The following is a 16028-nucleotide window of genomic DNA, read 5'->3' as shown; positions in this document are numbered from 1 at the left end:
TCCTTTTTGATCTGTAGGTTAAATAGGAATTGCTTACTTTAATATATAAGGGAATTTTCTAGTTATATTTTTGTTACTAAATTTCAAGCCTGATTATTCTATAGTGCAAGATTATTTACTACACATCAATAATCAATTCTGAGTTTAGGACTTGTTTTATATCTCAGGATATGATTGGAAATAGAGGAAAAATCAGATATATCCTAAAGTTTTGGGGCATAGTATTCAGTATATGAGTTAAGTTCACCAATTTTTAAATTATTTTTATTCAACTGTTCTATAGTATTGCTAAATTTAATTGGCTTCTTTAATTAGATACTGTGTGTTATGCTAAGTCACTTCAGTCATGTCCAACTCTTTGCAACCCTATTGACCATAGCCCGCCAGGCTCCTCTGTCCATGGGATTCTCCAGGCAAGAGTACTAGAGTGGTTGCCATACCCTCCTGTAATTAGATGCTAGGATCAATTAGAATGTCACATTAATGATGGATTTTCTATTTTCCTTTAATTCTACCAATTGTTTTGTACTATATATATTTATTGAAATATAGTTGATTGATTTACAGTATACAAGATTGAGAATTAAAGCATTGTGATGCTTTATTTTTATAGATCATACCCCATATAAAATTATTATAATGTATTTATTGGCTATATTCCCTGTGCTATATATTACATCCTTGTAAATTTTTTTATTTTATTTTATGTGTACTTCTTAATCCCCTTCACCTATTTTGGCCCTCTAGTTACCACTGTTAACCATTAGTTAGTTTTCTGTATCTATGAGTCTGTTCCTGTTTGCTTTATTTTTTAGATTCCACATTTAAGTGGAAATATGTAGTACTTGTCTATATCTTACTTATTTCACTAAACATAGTACCCCCCAGGTCTATTCATGCTGTTGCAAATGGCAAAATTTTATTTTTCTGTATGACAGTAATATTTCATTGTGTTTCATATCTTCTTAATCCATTCATCTGTTGATGGACACTTAGGTTGCTTCTGTATCTTGGCTATTGCAAATAATGTTGCTGTGAGCTTAGGGTGCACATTTCTTTTCAAATTTGTATTTTCATTTTCTTTTAGATAAATACTCAGGAGGAAAATTACTGGATCATATGGTAGTTCTATTTTTAATTTTTTGAGGGAACTCAATACTGTTTTCCATAGTGGTTGCACCAATTTACATTCCCACGAACAGTGTACTAGGTGGTTCCTTCCTCTCTAGATCCTTGTCAGCACTTGTTATTTCTTGCCTTTCTGACATTGAGGCAGTATCTCATTGTGGCTTTAAGTTACATTTCCCTGGAAATTAGCAATGTTGAGCATCTTTTCATGTGACTCTTGGTTACCTATATGTTTTGAATTACTGTTTTTATTTCACTTACCTATTCATTGTTTCTTTTCCTCTACATTCATAAGTTTAAATGTGTATTTTCTAGAGGAGCAGAGATTCATGCCACATATGTAGTTAACTTATCAAAGTTAACATATTTAAAAATTTTTCCATATTTCCCAGAGAAAACAAAATTCTTGAAGTGTATGAACTCAATCTATTATTGTTCTCAAACATTTTAATTTTTGGTATTACATACTTTAAATATCACAATGCCTTATTATTATCATTTTATACAGTCAACATCCATTTAGATTCACCTAATCTTTTTTTGATTCTTTTATTTATTTATTTTTTACTTTACAATATTGTATTGGTTTTGCCATACATTGACATGAATCTGCCATAGGTGTACATGTGTTCCCATTCCAGAAGCCCCCTCCCACCTCCCTCCCTATCCCATCCTTCTGGGTCATCCCAGTGTACCAGCCCTGAGCACCCTGTATCATGCATCGAACATGGACTGGCGATTCATTTCGCATATGATAATTTACATGCTTCAATGCCATTTTCCCATATCATCCCACCCTCGCCCTCTCCCATAGAGTTCAAAATATTGTTCTATACATCTGTGTCTCTTTAGCTTTCTCGCATACAGGGTTATCTTTACCAACTTATTAATTCCATATATATGCGTTAGTATACTGTATTGGTGTTTTTCTGTCTGGCTTACTTCACTCTGTGTAATAGGCTCCAGTCTCATCCACCTCATTAGAACTGATTAGAATGTATTCTTTTTAATGGCTGAGTAATATTCCATTATTATGGAATATTAATAATATTAATAACATTAATATTAATATATTAATTATATTGATATTAATATATTAATATTTGCTCCAGAAGCGAGGCGGCTGCGATGGTCCATGCAGAAGAGAGGTGGCTGCGACTGTCCACGCAGAAGCAAGGCCGAGAGGAGCCGCTGCACAGCTGAGGCCGGGGGCTGGGGCCCAGAGGAGCCACCCTGGGCCGAGGCCATGGGCAGCGGCTGAGAGGAGTTACCCCAGGTCCAAGGAATGGTGGCTGCGTGGACACAGGAGGGCCAAGAGGAGTTACTCCACATTCAAGGTCAGGAGGGGCTGTCGTGAGTAGATACCCCTTGTCCAAGGTAAGGAGCAACGGCTGCACTTTGCTGGAGCAGCCGTGAAGAAATACCCCACGTCCAAGGTAAGAGAAACCCAAGTAAGACAGTAGGTGTTGCGAGAGGACATCAGAGGGCAGACACACTGAAACTATAATTACAGAAAACTAGCTAATCTGATCACACGGACCACAGCCTTGTCTATCTCAATGAAACTAAGCCATGCTGTGTGGGGCCACCCAAGACGGATGGGTCATGGTGGAGCCGTCTGACAGAATGTGGTGCACTGGAGAAGGGCATGGCAAACTACTTCAGTATTCTTGCCTTGAGAACACCATGAACAGTATGAAAAGGCAAAAAGACAGGACACAGAAAGATGAACTCCCCAGGTCGGTAGGTGCCCAATATGCTACTGGAGATCAGTGGAGAAATAACTCCAGAAAGAATGATGGGATGGAGCCAAAGCAAAAAACAATACCCAGCTGTGGATGTGACTGGTGATAGAAGCAAGGGTCGATGGTGTAAAGAGCAATATTGCATAGGAACCTGGAATGTTAGGTCCATGAATCAAGGCAAATTGGAAATGGTCAAACAGGAGATGACAAGAGTGAACATCGACATTCTAGAAATCAGTGAACTAACATGGGCTGGAATGGGTGAATTTAACTCAGATGACCATTATCTCTACTACTGTGGGCAGGAATCCCTTAGAAGAAATGGAGTAGCCATCATGGTCAACAAAACAGTCCGAAATGCAGTACTTGGATGCAATCTCAAAAATGACAGAATGATCTGTGTTCATTTCCAAGGCAAACCATTCAATAGCATGGTAATCCAAATCTATGCACTGACCAGTAATGTTGAAGAAGGTGAGGTTGAACGGTTCTATGAAGACATACAAGATCTTCTAGAACTAACACCCAAAAAAGATGTCCTTTTCATTATAGGGGACTGGAATGCAAAAGTAGGAAGTCAAGAAACACCTGGAGTAACAGGCAAATTTGGCCTTGGAGTACAGAATGAAGCAGGGCAAAGGCTAATAGAGTTTTGCCAAGAAAACACACTAGTCATAGCAAACACTCTCTTCCAACAACACAAGAGAAGACTCTACACAGGGACATCACCAGATGGTCAACACCAAAATCAGATTGATTATATTCTTTGCAGCCAAACATAGAGAACCTCTATACAGTCAGAAAAACAAGACCAGGAGCTGACTGTGGCTCAGATCATGAACTCCTTATTGCCAAATTCAGACTTAAATTGAAGAAAGTAGGGAAAACCACTAGACCATTCATGTATGACCTAAATGAAACCCCTTATGATTATACAGCGTAAGTGAGAAATAGATTTAAGGGACTAGATCTGATAGACAGAGTGCCTGATGGACTAGGGATGGAGGTTCGTGACATTCTACAGGAGACAGGGATCAAGACCGTCCCCACAGAAAAGAAATGCATAAGAGCAAAATGGCTATCTGGGGAGGCCTTGCAAATAGCTGGGAAAAGAAGAGAAGTGAAAAGCAAAGGAGAAAAGGAAAGATATTCCCATCTGAATGCAGAGTTCCAAAGAATAGCAAGGAGAGATAAAAAAGCCTTCCTCAGCGATCAATGCAAAGAAATAGAGGAAAACAACAGAATGGGAAAGACCAGAGATCTCTTCAAGAAAATTAGAGATACCAAGGGAACATTTCATGCAAAGATGGGCTCGATAAAGGACAGAAATGATATGGACCTAAGGGAAGCAGAAGATATTAAGAAGAGGTGGCAAGAATACACAGAAGAACTGTACAAAAAAGATCTTCACGACCCAGATAATCACAATGCTGTTATCACTCACCTAGAGCCAGACATCCTAGAACATGAAGTCAAGTGGGCCTTAGAAAGCATCACTACGAACAAAGCTAGTGGAGGTGATGGAATTCCAGTTGAGGTATTTCAAATCCTGAAAGATGATGCTGTGAAAGTGCTGCACTCGATATGCCAGCAAATCTGGAAAACTCAGCAGTGGCCACAGGACTGGAAGAGGTCAGTTTTCATTTAAATCCCAAAAAAAGGCAGAGCCAAAGAATGCTCAGACTACTGCACAATTGCACTCATTTCACACACTAGTAAAGTAATGCTCAAAATTCTCCAAGCCAGGCTTCAGCAATACATGAACCGTGAACTTCCAGATGTTCAAGCTGGTTTTAGAAAAGGCAGAGGAACCAGAGATCAGATTGCCAACATCCACTGGATCATCAAAAAAGCAAGAGAGTTCCAGAAAAACATCTATTTCTGCTTTATTGATTATGCCAAAGCCTTTGACTGTGTGGATCACAATAAACTGTGGAAAATTCTTCAAGAGATGGGAATACCAGACCATCTGACCTGTCTCTTGAGAAACCTGTATGCAGGTCAGGAAGCAACAGTTAGAACTGGACATGGAACAACAGACTGGTTCCAAATAGGAAAAGGAGTACGTCAAGGTTGTATATTGTCCCCCTGCTTATTTAACTTCTATGCAGAATATATCATGAGAAATGCTGGGCTGGAAGAAACACAAGCTGAAATCAAGTTTGCCGAGAGAAATATCAGTAACCTCAGATATGCAGATGAGACCAACCTTATGGCAGAAAGCAAAGAAGAACTAAAGAGCCTCTTGATGAAAGTTAAACAGGAGAGTGAAAAAGTTGGCTTAAAGCTCAACATTCAGAAAACTAAGATCATGGCATCTGGCCCCATCACTTCATGGGAAATAGATGGGAAACAGTGGAAACAGTGGCAGACTTTATTTTTTTGGACTCCAAAATCACTGCCTATGGTGATTGCAGCCATGAAATTAAAAGATTCTTACTCCTTGGAAGGAAAGTTATGACCAACCTAGATAGCATAGTTAAAAGCAGAGACATTACTTGGCCAACAAAAGTCCGTCTAGTCAAGGCTATGGCTTTTCCAGTAGTCACGTATGGATGTGAGTTGGACGGTGAAGAAACCTGAGCGCCGAAGAATTGATGCTTTTGAACTGTGGTGTTGGAGAAGACTCTTGAGAGTCCCTTGGACTGCAAGGAGATCCAACCAGTTAATCCTAAAGAAGATCAGTCCTGGTTGTTCATTGGAAGGACTGATGTTGAAGCTGAAACTCCAATACTTTGGCTACCTCATTCGAAGAGTTGACTCATTGAAAAAGACCCTAATGCTGGGAAGGATTGAGGGCAGGAGGAGAAGGGGATGACAGAGGATGAAATGGTTGTATGGCATCACTAACTCGATGGATATGGGTTTGGGTAAGCTCCGGGAGTTGATGATGGACTGGGAGGCCTGGCATGCTGTGATTCACGGGGTCGCAAATAGTCAGACATGACTGAGCGACTGAACTGAACTGAACTGACTAGTCCATTGTGTATATGTACCACAGCTTTCTTATCCATTCGTCTGCTGATGGACATCTAGGCTGCTTCCATGTCCTGGCTATTATAAACAGTGCTGCGATGAACATTGGGGTACACGTGTCTCTTTTAATTCTGGTTTCCTCGGTGTGTATGCCCAGCAGTGGGATTGCTGGTTCATATGGCAGTTCTATTTCCACTTTTTGAGAAATCTTCACACTGTTCTCCATAGTGGCTACACTAGTTTTCATTCCCACCAACAGTGTAATAGGGTTACCTTTTCTCCACACCCTCTTCAGCATTTGTTGCTTGTAGTCTTTTGGATAGCAGTCATTCTGATGGGCGTGAAATGGTACCTCATTGTGGTTTTGATTTGCATTTCTCTGATAATGAGTGATACTGAGCATCTCTTCATGTGTTTGTTAGCCATCTGTATATCTTCTTTGGAGAAATGTCTGCTTAGTTCTTTTGCCCACTTTTTGATTGGGTCGTTTATTTTCCTGGAATTGAGCTGCTGGGGTTACTTGTATATTTTTGAGATTAATTCTTTTTCCTTTGCTTTGTTTGCTATTATTTTCTCCCATTCTGAAGTCTATCTTTTCACCTTGCTTATAGTTTCCTTTGTTGTGCAGAAGCTTTTAATTTTAATTAGGCCCGATTTGTTTATTTTTGCTTTTATTTCCAATATTTTGGCCCATTTTTTGATTGGGTCGTTTATTTTTCTGGAATTCAGCTGCAGAAGTTGCTTGTATATTTTTGAGATTAATTGTTTGTCTGTTGCTTCGTTTGCTATTATTTTCTCCCATTCTGAAGGCAGTCTTTTCACCTTGCTTATAGTTTCCTTTGTTGTGCAAAAGCTTTTAATTTTAATTAGGTCCCATTCGTTTATTTTTGCTTTTATTTCCAATATTCTGGGAGGTGGGTCATGGAGGATCCTGCTGTGATTTATGTCGGAGAGTGTTTTGCCTATGTTTTCCTCTAGGAGTTTTATAGTTTCTGGTCTTACGTTTAGATCTTTAATCCATTTTGAGTTTATTTTTGTGTATGGTGTTAGGAAGTGTTCTAGTTTCATTCTTTTACAAGTGGTTGACCAGTTTTTCCAGCACCACTTGTTAAAGCAATTGTCTTTTCTCCATTGTATATTCTTGCCTCCTTTGTCGAAGATAAGATGTCCATAGGTGCATGGATTTATCTCTGGGCTTTCTATTTTGTTCCATTGATCTATATTTCTATCTTTGTGCCAGTACCATACTGTCTTGATGACTGTGGCTTTGTAGTAGAGCCTGAAGTCAGGCAGGTTGATTCCTCCAGTTCCATTCTTCTTTCTCAAGATTGCTTTGGCTATTCGAGGTTTTACGTATTTCCATACAAATTGTGAAATTATTTGTTCTAGTTCTCTGAAGAATACAATTGGTAGCCTGATAGGGATTGCATTGAATCTATAGATTGCTTTGGGTAGTATACTCATTTTCACTATATTGATTCTTCTGATCCGTGAACACGGTATATTTCTCCATCTATTTGTGTCCTCTTTGATTTCTTTCACCAATGTTTTATAGTTTTCTATTTATAGGTCTTTTGTTTCTTTAGCTAGATATATTCCTAAGTATTTTATTCTTTCCATTGTGATGGTGAATGGGATTGTTCACTTAATTTCTCTTTCTGTTTTCTCGTTGTTAGTGTATAGGAATGCAAGGGATTTCTGTGTGTTGATTTTATATCTTGCAACTTTACTATATTCATTGATTAGCTCTAGTAATTTTCTGGTGGAGTCTTTAGGGTTTTCTATGTAGAGGATCATGTCATCTGCAAACAGTGAGAGTTTTACATCTTCTTTTCCAATGTGAATTCCTTTTATTTCTTTTTTTGCTCTGATTACTGTGGCCAAAACTTCCAAAACTATATTGAATAGTAGTGGTGAGAGTGGGCACCCTTGTCTTGTTCCTCACTTTAGGGGAAATGCTTTCAATTTTTCACCATTTAGGATAATGTTTGCTGTGAGTTTGTCATATATCGATTTATTACGTTAAGGTATGTTCCTTGTATTCCTGCTTTCTGGAGGGTTTTTATCATAAATGGATGTTGAATTTTGTCAAAGGCTTTCTCTGCATCTATTGAAATAATCCTATGGTTTTTATTTTTCAATTTGTTAATGTGGTGTATTACATTGATTTGTGAATATTGAAGATTCCTTGCATCCCTGGGATAAAGCCTACTTGGTTATGATGTATGATCTTTTTCATATGTTGTTGGATTCTGTTTGCTAGGATTTTGTTAAGGATTTTTCCATCTATGTTCATCAGTGATATTGGCCTGTAGTTTTCTTTTTTTGTGGCATCTTTGTCAGGTTTTGGTATTGGTGTGATGGTGCCCTCATAGAATGAGTTTGGAAGTTTACCTTCCTCTGCAATTTTCTGGAAGAATTTGAGTAGGATAGGTATTAGCTCTTCCCTAAATTTTTGGTAGAATTCAGCTGTGAAGCCATCTGGTCCTGGGCTTTTGTTTGTTGGAAGATTTCTTATTACATTTTCAATTTCCATGCTTGTGATGGGCCTGCTAAGATTTTCTATTTCTTGGTTCAGTTTTGGAAAGTTGTACTTTTCTAAGAATTTGTCTATTTCTTCCAAGTTGTCCATTTTATTTGCATATAGTTGCTGATAATAGTCTCTTATGATCCTTTGTATTTCTGTGTTGTCTGTTGTGATCTCTCCATTTTCATTTCTAACTTTTTTGATTTGTTGTTTCTCCCTTTGTTTCTTGATGAGTCTGGCTAATGGTTTGTCAATTTTATTTATCTTCTCAAAGAAGCAGCTTTTGGCTTTGTTGATTTTTGCTATGGTCTCTTTCGTTTCTTTTGCATTTATTTCTGCCCTAATTTTTAAGATTTCTTTCCTTCTACTAACCCTGGAGTTCTTAGTTTCTTCCTTTTCTAGTTGCCTTAGATGTAGAGTTAGGTTATTTATTTGACTTTTTTCTTGTTTCTTGAGGTGAGGCTGTATTGCTATGAACCTTCCCCTTAGCACTGCTTTTACAGTGTCCCATAGGTTTTGGGTTGTTGTGTTTTCATTTTCATTCGTTTCTATGCATATTTTGATTTCTTCTGTGATTTGTTGGTTATTCATCAGTGTGTTGTTCAGCCTCCGTATGTTGGAATTTTTAATAGTTTTTCTCCTGTAATTGATGTCTAATCTTACTGCATTGTCGTCAGAAAAGATGCTTGGAATGATTTCAATTTTTTTGATTTACCAAGACTAGATGTAAGGCCCAGGATGTGATCTATTCTGACGAAGGTTCCATGTGTGCTTGAGAAAAAGGTGAAATTCATTGTTTTGGAGTGAAATGTCCTATAGATATCAATTAGGTCTAACTGGTATATTGTATCATTTAAAGTTTGTGTTTCCTTGTTAATTTTCTGTTTAGTTGATCTGTCCATAGGTGTGAGTGGGGTATTAAAGTCTCCCACTATTATTGTGTTATTGTTAATTTACCCTTTCATATTTGTTAGCATTTGCCTTACATGTTGCAGTGGTCCTATGTTGGATGCATATATATTTATAATTGTTATATCTTCTTCTTGGATTGATCCTTTGGTCATTATGTAGTGTCCACCTTTGTCTCTTTTCACCACGTTTGTTTGAAAGTCTATTTTATCTGATATGAGTATTGCTACTCCTGCTTTCCTTTAGCCTCTATTTGCATGAAATATCTTTTTCCAGCCCTTCACTTTCAGTCTGTATGTATCCCTTGTTTTGAGGTGGGTCTCTTGTAGACAGCATACATAGGGGTCTTGTTTTTGTATCCATTCAGCCAGTCTTCATCTTTTGTTGGGGGATTCAACCCATTTACATTTAAGGTAATTATTGATAAGTATGATCCCTTTGCCATTTACTTTATTGTTTTGGGTTTGAGATTATACACCCTTTCTGTGTTTCCTGTCTAGAGAAGATCCTTTAGCATTTGTTGGAGAGCTCGTGTGGTGGTGCTGAATTCTCTCAGCTTTTGCTTGTCTGTAAAGCTTTTGATTTCTCCTTTGTATTTGAATAGATTCTTGCAGGATACAGTAATCTGGGCTGTAGATTATTTTCTCATCACTTTAAGTATGTCCTGCAATTCCCTTCTGGCCTGAAGAGTTTCTATTGAAAGATCAGCTGTTATCCTTATGGGAATCCCCTTGTGTGTTATTTGTTGTTTTTCCCTTACTGCTTTTAATATTTGTTCTTTGTGTTTAATCTTTGTTAATTTGATTATTATGTGTCTTGGGGTATTTCGTCTTGGGTTTATCCTGTTTGGGACTCGCTGGTTTTCTTGGACTTGGGTGATTATTTCCATCCCCACTTTAGGGAAGTTTTCAACTATTATCCCCTCGAGTATTTTCTCATGGTCTTTCTTTTTCTCTTCTTCTCCTGGGACTCCTATGATTCGTATGTTGGTCCGTTTAACATTGTCCCAGAGATCTCTGAGGTTGTCCTCATTTCTTTTCATTCTTTTTTCTTTTTTTCCTTTCTGTTTCATTTATTTCTATCATTCTATCTTCTACCTCACTTATCCTATCTTCTGCCTCTGTTATTCTACTGTTGGTTCCCTCCAGAGTGTTTTTGATCTCATTTATTGCATTATTCATAATATAATTACTCTTTTTTATTTCTTGTAAGTCCTTGTTAAACCTTTCTTGCATCTTCTCGATCCTTGTCCCCAGGTTATTTATCTGTAACTCCAATTTGTTTTCCAGATTTTGGATCACTTTCACTATCATTATTTGGAATTCTTTATCAGGTAGATTCCCTATCTCTTCCTCTTTTGTTTGATTTGGAAGGCATTTATCCTGTTCCTTTACCTGCTGGGTATTTCTCTGCCTTTTCATCTTGTTTATATTGGTGTGTTTGGGGTGGCCTTTCTGTTTTCTGGCAGTTTATGGTTTCTCTTTATTGTGGAGGTCCCTCACTGTGGGTGGGGTTGGACGGGTGGCTTGTCAAGGTTTCCTGGTTGAGGAACCTTGTGTCAGTGTTCTGGTCGGTGGAGCTGGATGTGTTCTCTCTGGAGTGCAATGAAATGTCCAGTAATGAGTTTTGAGATGTCAGTGGGTTTGGTGTGATTTTGGGCAGCTTGTATATTGAAGCTCAGGGCTATGTTCCTGTGTTACTGGAGAATTTGCATTGTATTTCTTACTCTGGAATTTGTTGGCCCTTGGGTGTTGCTTGGTTTCAGTATAAGCATGGAGGCGTTTGATGAGCTCGTATTGATGAATGCTGCCTGGATTCAGTTCTCTGGTGTTCTCAGGATTTGGACTTAAGCCTCCTGCCTCTGGTTTTCAGTCTTATTCTTACAGTAGCCTCAAGACTTCTCCATCTATACAGCACCGATGATAAAACATCTAGGTTAATGATGAAAAGTTTCTCCACAGTGAGGGACACCCAGAGAGGTACAGAGTTATGTGGAGAAGAGAAGACGGAGGAGGGAGATAGAGGTGACCAAGAGGAGAAGAGGGGAATCAGTAGGGGAGAGAGCAAGCTAGCCAGTAATCACTTCCCTATGTGCTTTCCACAGTCTGGATCCGTCAGAGATGTTCACGGAGTTACACAGAGAAGAGAAGAGGAAGGAAGGAGACAGAGGTGGCCAGGAGGAGAAAAGGAGGAATGAAAAGGAGAGATATGGATCCAGCCAGTATTCAGTTCCCTAAGTGTTCTCCACAGGCCGGAACACACAAAGAGATTCACAGAGTTGGGTGGAGAAGAAAAGGGGGAGGGAGGAGATAGAGGCGACCTGGTGGAGAAAAAGGAAAGTCAAAAGGGGGAGAGAGCCATCAGGCCAGTGATCTCTGTCCCAAGGGAAATGGGCACTGAAGATTGGGTTCTTAAAGATACAAAGTTGATAACAAATACCAAAAAGCAAAGATTAAAAGTCTAGAGTAGAGGTTAGATTCTCAAAAATACAATATTAAAAAAAAAGAAATAGAAAAAAAGAAAACAAAACAACACAGAGTCACAAAAATTATTAAATATATATATATGAAGTTTGATTTAAATATAGGGTCTTTTTTTTTTTGCATGGTAAAGTAGGTTATAAAAATGAAAATTGAAGGAGTAATAAGAGGCTTAAAAATTTATAAAATACAAAAAAATTATATAAGTTTTAAAAATTAAAAAAATGATAATAGTAAAAATATATCTAGGTCTTTCTCTGGAGCTGTTGCAGATAGTATGGGGTCAGTTCATTTTCAGATAGTTCCTTGGTCTGGCTTGTACTTCTCAAGGTCTATAGGACCCTTCCTTTGTAGTCAGTGCTAACTATAGGGTTTTAATCTATTGCACCTGTCACTTCCAAAGCATTTCCCTCTGTTTATTTTAGTTTCTTCTGTTTGCTGGTCTCTTCAGTGTCTAATTTCCACCGTGACACAAGGGGGGCGGTGGTGGTCACTTTTTTTTGTCTCACTTGTTCAGTCGTGCTGTGGGGAGGGAGGAACACTGCAAACAAATATCACTGGCGTGTGCTCACAGTGATTCAGCCACACTGGGTTTGCCCCTGCTCATGGTGTGTGTCCTTTCCCAGTCGACACTGCTCGGGCTCTAGGTTACTTGGCTGGGCACTGTCTGAGGTGGGCCCCTGGGGTTGCCTGTACTTCCCAGGTCTAAGCTGCTCAGGTTCAGGTTCTCGGGTACTCCACAAAGGCACAGACTGGTTGAGCCTGGGTTTTGTGCCCTTCCCAGGTCCGAGCAGCTCAGGTGACCAGGTGTTTGGGAGCGCGCTTGGGGGCTGTGACTTTTCCCCTCCCCTGTTCCAGCCGCTCGGTTTTCTGTGTGTAAAATGGTGTGGCTTCTCAGGTTTGCCGTGTGTCTCTTCTGGGGAGCTGATCTCTGGCTGTGACCCTCCTGGTGGGTGTCGACCATCCAGAATCCCAAGAAGTCTTGGTTAGCAACGAGGTCTGCTTGCAGTTTGGTATAGGATGCCTCTCTGGGGCCGTGATTGCACCCTTCCAGCTCTGGCTGCCCTCGCCTGCCTGTCTCCCGTGGGGAATGGGCCAGTCTGCAGCTGGCCAGCTCTGCTCAGGTCTTTGTTCTTTGAGCAGGCCTGGTGGTGTCTTAGGTTAAGGCTTTTCGCAGGATAGCTATCCCACAGTCTGGGTTGCTGTCTCAAGCTAGTTCCCTCAGATTGCCCTGGGGGCATTCAGGCCCAGTCCTTACCCAAAGCAAAGCAGCCCGCCTCTCCTTGTCCAGCCCCTGCTTGCTAGTGGGTTGCGCGCGTCTGGGCTGCTGCTCCGCTGGGAGTTGCTGTTAGGTACGTAATCTGTGGGTTTTAATTATTTATTTATTTTTCCTCCTGGTTATTTTGCCCTCTGAGATTCCAAGGCTCGCCACAGACCTGCAGGAGAAAGTGTTTCCTGTTATTTTGAAATTTCTCTCTTTTTTAAGACTCCCTTCCCAGGACGGATCTCCATTTCTACCTGTTTTGCCTCTCTTTTTGTCTTTTATATTTTGTCCTACCTCCTTCTGAAAACAATGGGGTGCCTTTCTGGGTGCCTGATGTCCTCTGCCAGCATTCAGAAGTTGTTTCGTGGAATTTGCTCAGCGTTTAAGTGTTCTTTCGATGAATCTGTGGGGGAGAAAGTGGTCTCCCTGTCCTATTCCTCTGCCATCTTAGGAGTGCTTCCTCTTTTGTATTGTTCTACGCAAAAGTTTTTGACCTGATTTTACCTCTTTAAACATATGATGCAGTTATTTTAAAATTCATGATAATTTCATTACCTGAGTCCTGTGGAGATTTGTTGTTATTCTCTGTTGCTTTCTTGATTTTGTCACTTAGTTCAGTTCAGTTCAGTTCAGTTCAGTTGCTCAGTCGTGTCCGACTCTTTGTGACCGCATGAATCACAGCACGCCAGCCCTCCCTGTCCATCACCAACTCCCGGAGTTTACCCAAGCTCATGTCCATTGAGTCGGTGATGCCATTCAGCCATCTCATCCTCTGTCGTCCCCTTCTCCAACCCTCAATCTTTACCAGCATCAGGGTCTTTTCCAATGAGTCAGCTCTTCGCATGAGGTGGCCAAAGTATTGGAGTTTCAGCTTCAGCATCAGTCCTTCCAATGAACACCCAGGACCGATCTCCTTTAGGATGGACTGGTTGGATCTCCTTGCAGTCCAAGGGACTCTCAAGAATCTTCTCCAACACCACAGTTCAAAAGTATCAATTCTTCAGCACTCAGCTTTCTTCACAGTCGAACTCACTTAGTATCATCTGCTAATAGTGACTTTTTAAAATATCCAGTAGAGTTTGATCCTTGGGTCGGGAAGATCCCCAGGAGGAGGGCGTGGCAACCCACTTCAGTGTTCTTGCCTGGAGAATCCCATGGATGGAGGAGCTTGGCTGACTACAATCCATAGGGTCTCAAAGAGTCAGGCATGATTGAAGTACTTAGCACACACACACGCAAAACACCTAGTGATGTATATTGTGAATAAGAAGTTGTCAAATTAATTTGCACCATAGAAAAATATACTCTTTCTCCAGAGAGGTTTTAAGTTTGCTTTGAATGAAAGATAGCATCACAAGGAATCATTGATCCAATGAAGGCTGATGTATCTCTAGCTTCAGTTCAGTTCAGTTCAGTTGCTCAGTCGTGTCTGATTCTTTACGACCCCATGTACTGCATGCAGCACACCAGGCCTCCCTGTCCATCACCAACTCCTGGAGCTTACTCAAACTCATGTCCCTCGAGTTGGTGATGCCATCCAACCATCTCATCCTCTGTCGCCCCCTTCTCCTCCCGCTTTCAATCTTTCCCAGCATCAGGGTCTTCTCCAATGAGTCAGTTATTTGCATCAGGTGGCCAAAGTATTGGAATTTCAGCTTCAACATCAGTCCTTCCAATGAACACCCAGGACTGATCTCCTTTAGGATAGGCTGGTTGGATCTCATTGCAGTCCAAAGGACTCTCAAGAGTCTTATCAAACACCATAGTTCAAAAGCACCAATTCTTTGGTGCTCAACTTTCTTTATAGTCCAACTCTCACATTTATACATGACTACTGCAAAAACCATAGCTTTGGCTAGATGGACCTTTGTTGGCAAAGTAGTGTCTCTGCTTCTTAATATCCTTCTCTTATTGGATAAACCTTTGTGATTTACCAAGCTCTTCTCTACTTGGAAGTTCCTTAATTGTTTTTTCATACTCCTAAACTTGTAAATCTGTCAGAAGTCTTGTTTTAGGCACTTCTAAAATCAACATCAATTTCTATGGTAAATATGGACTTTAATTTTGGATTTATCTCACTGAGTTTCTTATGCTGGGCTTCCACCCTTTAATTTTTTTACTATCTCCTTAATTCTTTGATGCCTTCACACACAATTTATTAACTTTTTTCTTGCGGTTTTCTAATTGTTCTCAATTAGAAGGTTGTTCTCAAGGGTGAGGTTGGCCATTTTCCAAACTGGAGTTCTTATTTATTTATGTATAGCAGTAGTTATACAAAATTATTTATTAAACAAATACATAAACATGTAGTTTTTAAGTTCTTATAGTTAAAACTGTGAGACACAGGTCTTCTGTGACTCATGAAAGTTTTCATCAACCCTTCCCTGTTATTCAAACTTCTGGTTTATGTCTACTCAATTTTATGACTGTGTTTAAAACAAAATGAATTAAATTTCTTAAAAAAATTTTGAGCTGAAGGATAATTTGAACATCAGTAAGTCTCTCTATTTTATAGGTCTTGTAATTGCAGTTTAGAACAGTGGCAGCAGCAAGAACATCAGTTAGGCTGAACGCACAATACCTATCTATAGCCTGCACAGCGACTCTTTAGGTCAAGATCCATACTTATCCTGTATACTTTTATTATTGAGTATGAATATATATTTCAAGGATACTTCAGTTCTGAGGCCAATAGCACTACAGGCAGGTTTTATCACCACTTTCTAACAAATGCCCCCAATAGTTTCTTTCATGATTTATCTGCTCACAGATTATAGTTCCTTGTCATGCAAAAGGAAATTGTTCCCCTTGTTAAAGCAAAACATTTTGGGTTAGCCATTGCGTATAATCAGGAGACCAACATTAAGAGATACAGTCAGAGTAATTTTACTATTTGCCTGTAACAAAACCCAGATCAAATGAGGAGTGAGAAAATAATTGCTCAGTAGTCTAATCTTTTGTAATTAATACTTTAATAGATCTAATTCATATCCACATAA

General features: G+C 39.5%; 1 long non-coding RNA gene across 1 annotated transcript in view; it reads left to right on the top strand.

The window, feature by feature from the left end:
• The window catches only part of LOC145513138 (uncharacterized), a 53550-nt gene extending 41747 nt beyond the window's left edge, over positions 1 to 11803 (top strand). The window contains exon 3 of the long non-coding RNA XR_014059142.1: positions 2241 to 11803. This is a non-coding gene — a long non-coding RNA (uncharacterized LOC145513138). The remainder of the gene's footprint in view (positions 1 to 2240) is intronic.
• The last annotated feature ends 4225 nt before the right edge of the window (positions 11804 to 16028 follow it).

Source organism: Giraffa tippelskirchi, chromosome 7 (genome assembly GCF_054371585.1).
Source record: "Giraffa tippelskirchi isolate mGirTip1 chromosome 7, T2T-mGirTip1v1.2.pri, whole genome shotgun sequence".
In the NCBI taxonomy this organism is placed as follows: domain Eukaryota; kingdom Metazoa; phylum Chordata; class Mammalia; order Artiodactyla; family Giraffidae; genus Giraffa; species Giraffa tippelskirchi.
Note: the sequence above shows the minus strand (reverse complement) of the source record. Positions and strands in the feature narration are given on the sequence as shown.